This window comes from Gossypium raimondii, chromosome 4 (assembly GCF_025698545.1).
Source record: "Gossypium raimondii isolate GPD5lz chromosome 4, ASM2569854v1, whole genome shotgun sequence".
NCBI lineage: Eukaryota > Viridiplantae > Streptophyta > Magnoliopsida > Malvales > Malvaceae > Gossypium > Gossypium raimondii.
The window spans coordinates 10700357-10706044 of NC_068568.1; the positions used below are offsets into that span (position 1 = coordinate 10700357).

At 33.5% G+C, this 5688-nt stretch overlaps 1 non-coding gene across 1 annotated transcript; it reads left to right on the top strand.

The window, feature by feature from the left end:
- Positions 1 to 553: 553 nt before the first annotated feature.
- LOC128040777 (small nucleolar RNA R71) lies at positions 554 to 659 on the top strand. Its single transcript, XR_008195583.1, has one exon. It is a non-coding gene; the product is annotated as a small nucleolar RNA R71 (small nucleolar RNA).
- Positions 660 to 5688: the final 5029 nt, after the last annotated feature.

Sequence of the window (5688 nt, forward strand, 5' to 3'; positions counted from 1 at the left end):
GTTGATTAAACCATTGGGATTGATTGGATTTATGATGCATGTAGTTGTTCGGTCAATTTCCTTGGTTTACTCCAACAAAAGTTCAAATGAATGTGCCATGAAGGATTGTAGAAGTTGGACTGTGGTCCTTGTCCACTTCTACTTGGGTGTTGGTTCCCTACATAATAAATCGACTCGGGATTTGATGGACAATTCTCGAAAGAATGACCATCCCCACAATATATGTAGGAAACAACATCGAATTGACTTGGTGGCTGGGCTACAATAGGATTAAAATCGTTAGTAGTAAACTGTTTCAACATTGAAACATATAAAAGATACTTGAGTTGAGAATGATGTAACTGCCTCCACTTTATGCACTCCGGCTACTAATCTTCTTGAAGCTGCTCTACTTGTCGGCCATTGATAGTTGTTACTAACTATCCTTTTAATGATTTCGTAAGCCTTATTATAGGACTTCACCAAGAGAGCACCCCTCGTAGAAGCATCTACCACCAACCTTGTATGTGCGTTGAGACCATTATAGAACGTCTCTAAATGAATGCAATGTGGAATCCCATGCTGAGGACACTTACTAAGTAACTCTTTGAATCTCTTTCATGCCTCATACAAGGAATCATCATCCAATTGTTGGAAGTGGTGATCTCATTTCGCAACTTAGCGTTTTTGCTAGGTGGGAAACACTTAACCAAAAACCGTTCAGCTAATTCTTGCCAAGTTGAAATTGAATGTGGTGGCAACAAATTCAGCCATGTTCGTGCTCGATCTCACAAAGAGTATAGAAACAGTTTCAACCTTAGTGTGTCTTCAGTCACACCCGCTATCTTAAAGGAATCGCTTACCTCCATGAATAATCGAAGTGATGGTGTGGATCTTCCGTGGGCATACCACTAAACTGGCCCATGGTTTGAAGCATTTGAAACATTACAAGCTTCAGTTCAGATTGGAGTGCCTTAATACCCGGCCTCCTAATTCCCGGATGTAAGTCATTGAAAAAGGGCACAACATACTGTCTTATGGCATGATTCCTATCATCAGCAATAAGAATGGGATTGCACATATGATCGGCTCTATTTCCCTGAACATCATTTTGATTTCCAAGCTCCATTTTGACTTGTCTTTGGGCTAATCGTTCACGTCTTCTTTATCTAAATGTCCGCTTGATTTCAGGGTTTACCACTAATAAGTCGATAACTCGATCTTTGTTCATAAACTCTTGAAAATAAAATCACAAAAAAAATTAAAAGAAAAAAACTAATTAGTAAATATAGGAGTTAAATAAGTAAAATAAAAACCAAATTGCAAAGAATAATTTCACAAAAATGATTAAGGAAACAGTCCCCAGTAATGGCGCCAAAAACTTGTAACAGATAGGTTTGTGCAAGTGTACACAACCATTAACAAGTAATAAGTAACTAAAAGAGTTATCGTCTCCACAAGGACTGTGTATGTTAATCAATTGATTTTAAAATTAGAGTGAACAATCTGGTGATAAAAACACAATATTTTTTAGTTGTGTGATTTAAAAATAATTACTAAATGTAAGATGATCTCTAATGCAATTTTAATCTAAATACAAAGTATGAAGTGAAATGTATGGAATGAGTTTAACAACAAAAACACAAAATTCAACAATCAATAACATGAATAGGCTAGGATAATTACATCATTCAACTTAATTCATTTTTCTCATGCTTAACAGTGTTCAAAACATATTCCATGACAACTCAATCTTTCATGAGTTTTGAAACCAAATTAAGTCCTTTCGGAATCTTTTACTTAGCAAAACATGTATTTTACAGATCATATTAAATTAAAGGTTTCTTAAAATTCATGTGAAGTAACAGGGACGAGTTAGGTTTGAAAAATTTTAATCACATAAACCTAAAAACTATGCAATATAATAGAGCTCGTTAAAGTTATTATGAACCTTCAATTTAATCGGGTTAGGATCTAAATTAAGCATGCACTTTTCAAGTATTGTCTCCATTAGCTGTCATTTGGTTAGGGTTGCTCAGCTAATTCTAATGCATCCAACCGCGTATAAATGAAATATATACTTGAGTTTAATTGAAAACATGTTCGACTGAGGCACAAACACTATAAGCATGATTTAAACAAACTTCATTGAATTAATGCCATCATCCTAGATAAACAGATTTAAGCTACCACTTTTTATGACAAGATAGCAAAGCACATTGTAAACATGATTAAAATCAAAGTAACAAAGTAAAGGAAGATTAAACTCTGTTCGAATCAGCAGCCTTACGAACTCTGATTGAAGAAGTTTCCTTCCGTCCTTATGCTACTCCTTTGCAAATAACTCCTCAAGGTGGCCAGCCAAGAAATGATCTTCTCAATATTTAGCTGGCTAAGGAAAGAAAGAACTATGGGATGCTATGCGTAGGAATGTAGAGAGGAAATGAGAGAATGGAAGAATGATATGAAATGAGAGATGAGGTGTTGAGTGAGGGATGAGAGATATGTGAGATGGAAGTGGGTATTTATACTTGAGGTTGGTTGGACACATTTACTTGGTTGGCAACACATTGTGGAAAGGGGTGATGATTGTTGCTTGATTCAAGTATGAAATCATTCTACAATCAATCAAGGGTTGGACGGTTTCAAGGTCAAACTTCTTGGGCCCTATTCTGATTTAATTTCAACCATAGAGACCTCCAATAAATATCGCAAAATTAATTTTTGGGCAGCCAACATGCTTGTGCCAGATTGAGCTTGTCTTCCCCTTGTTTGGACGGTTTTGTGACCCATTAAATAATCAAACTTGTCCACCATGTAACATCATTTCTAGCTGGATCAAAGTAACATCTCCATGACCCAATTTGCATGATTTTGCTGTCCAAGTGGGGTAGAATTGCTCATGTCCATGCAAGAATTATAATAAGCTTCATATTATATCAACTTCATGGTTCCCCTACATAATAAAATATAAGACATGAATAGATAACATGAAATAATTTAATTTATGCACAAAATTAATACAATAAAGCACATATTTGCATTTTTTATAAGTTCATGCTCATCATCAGAATATAAAAAAAGTCACCTAATTAAATAACAAATACTCAGAATTAATATTAGTTTTAAGTTAAAAGGTGTTATAAACTACTAAAAAATCCTATATAAATTAGAGTTTACAAGTGTTCACGGATAGTCCATAGCAATTTTGGGTTAATTTTCAACTAATTGACTTCCAAAGGTCGTCAAGCCTAGGGTTTAACTTCTTCCTCTCCCAAACAGTTGATCCACTAAGTAAACCCTACATATCAATTAATTAATCACACCTCCACTCACGAATCCCCCATAAAAGGATTAGTTCCTTACAGATCTCATGAACACAATAATTGTAACACCCTTAACCCTCATTTGTTACCGAAATAGGGTTACGGAGCATTACCAAACTTTATGAATTAAATACGGACATTTCCTAACTTTTGTTACACATATTAAGAATCAATTATATAACACTCATATTATCTCTTAGATGGACCTTTGAGGCCCAATATTCACCTTAGAAGTGAATCGGGACTAAACCGAGTATCCAGGGAATTTTTCCTAAAATTTTAAAAACTTTCTTAAAAGTAGGAGACACATGCCCGCGTCTTTGCCCATGTGAACGGAAGTAGGTAATTTTTGTAACAACCTAAATTTGGGGCTAATCGGAATAGTGGTTTCAGAACCACAAATTCGATGAGAAAAAAATCATTTTCATTATATTTTTATGGTCTACAATTTCACAAAATTATTGCATGAAAATTTCGTTCGACAATTTTGATGTTTGGGCACTCAATTTAGTCCAAAGGACTAAATTGTAAAAAGTGCAAAAGTTGAGTTCTATATGTTAGAGGTGTCCAATTGTTATGAAATTTTACACTGGAGGTCTTTATATGGTAATTAGACCATTGGTTAAGTTGGTGGAAAAAATGGGTATGGTTAGGCATGTTTCCAAAGTTTTTCATTAAGGGCATTTTGGTCATTTAGTTATTAAAATGAATTAAAAACAAATTTAAAAGCCAGTTTTAGTCCATCTTCAACCCATAGGCCGAGAATTGCATGGAGAAACCATGGCTAGGGTTTTTCAAGCTTTCAAGCTCGATTGTAAGTCCGTTCTATCCTCGTTTTTAATGATTTTTACGTTTTTGAAATCCTTGTAACAAGATTTACCTCTTTTTACCATTGTTTTGAACTAGGGTTTGTGTTTAAAAATTTTCCCATGAATGATATGCATGTATTTTGATGTTTTATGGAAGAATATGAATGTTTAGAGTGCGATAAACGATTTGTACTAAGTAATTTTCGATGAAAATACCTAAAAGGATTAATTTGTAAAAGTTATAAAATATGTCACAAGTGTATAAATAAGTGAGTATTGTGGACTTCTATAGTTATGAAAATGGTTCAGCTAGGCCTAAAATGCAAGGAAATTGAATAAAAATTATTTTACGAGCCTAGGGGCAAAATCATAATTTTGTGAAACTTTAGGGGCAAAAATGTAATCTTGCCAAAGTATGATTTTTGGACTGGAATGAATAGTGTGAATGTTATATAAGTTAAATGTATTGTTATAAATCAAGAAAGACGAGAAATTGAAATTGATCGATAAAAAGAAAAGTGAGAAAAAGTGAAAAATTCCTGAATGAACCTTTGGAATAAAAAGGGATGTGAATGAAGTGACAGAAATGATCACATGTGTGGCACGGAATGTGTGTAGCCTACTATGCATACCGGATAGTTTCGATCACGTGTGTAATACTATGTGCAGGCTACTACGTGTATCGGATGGTAATGGTCACATGTGTAGTACTATGTACAGGCTACTATGTGAACCGAACATCATTGATTAGTAAGGTGGTTGATATATGCTGATTCCACCGGACATCATTGATTAATCAGGTGGTTGCTATGTGCTGAATCCACCGAGTATCTATTATTATTCCGAAGTGTTCATCGGGAAATTGACTAAGTGTAATTAAATAATGAATATAGGTGTGGAATTGAATTGAATATCGACTTAGAAATGGAAAAGTGAATTTTGAATTGAATTATGATTGAAAGTGAAAAAGTGAAATTATGAAAGAGTACATTTAGCAATAAAACAGTTTAGACAGCAACAGATGTGTAACTTTGAAAAATCACCAAAAAATGGTGGAGATTGAATTAGAGGCTGAATAATATATGAAATTGAAGCTGAATGAGTCTATTTTTACATAAAATAAACAGAGCAAGCAAAAGAGTTATATATTTTGAGATATTTAAAGTTCAGTTAGATAGAGTCAGAATGAGTTTAGAATCCCCTGTTCTTACTTTGGAAAATTTTCAAAAATTGTAAAAAAAAATAATTATGGGATAAAGTTTATATTTTAGAATCCTTAGTGAATCTATTTTCAATAGAAACAAGCGAAACAATATCTGAATTCGTACAATGAGATAATTAATTTTAGTGAAAAGTAGTCAGAACTGTCAAGTAGTGAAATAGGGGAAAATTTAAAGAATAAATTGTACTATTTGGCTAAACCAAAATTCTGAAAATTTTATGGTAAAAATATACATGAATCTAGTTTTGGGGAAAATTTATGGATCTTAATTTGGAATTCTGTACCTCTAGGTAAAAATAATTTAGTGACTCTGACTCGAATAGATATCTTTGAATATACATGTGAGTGAATA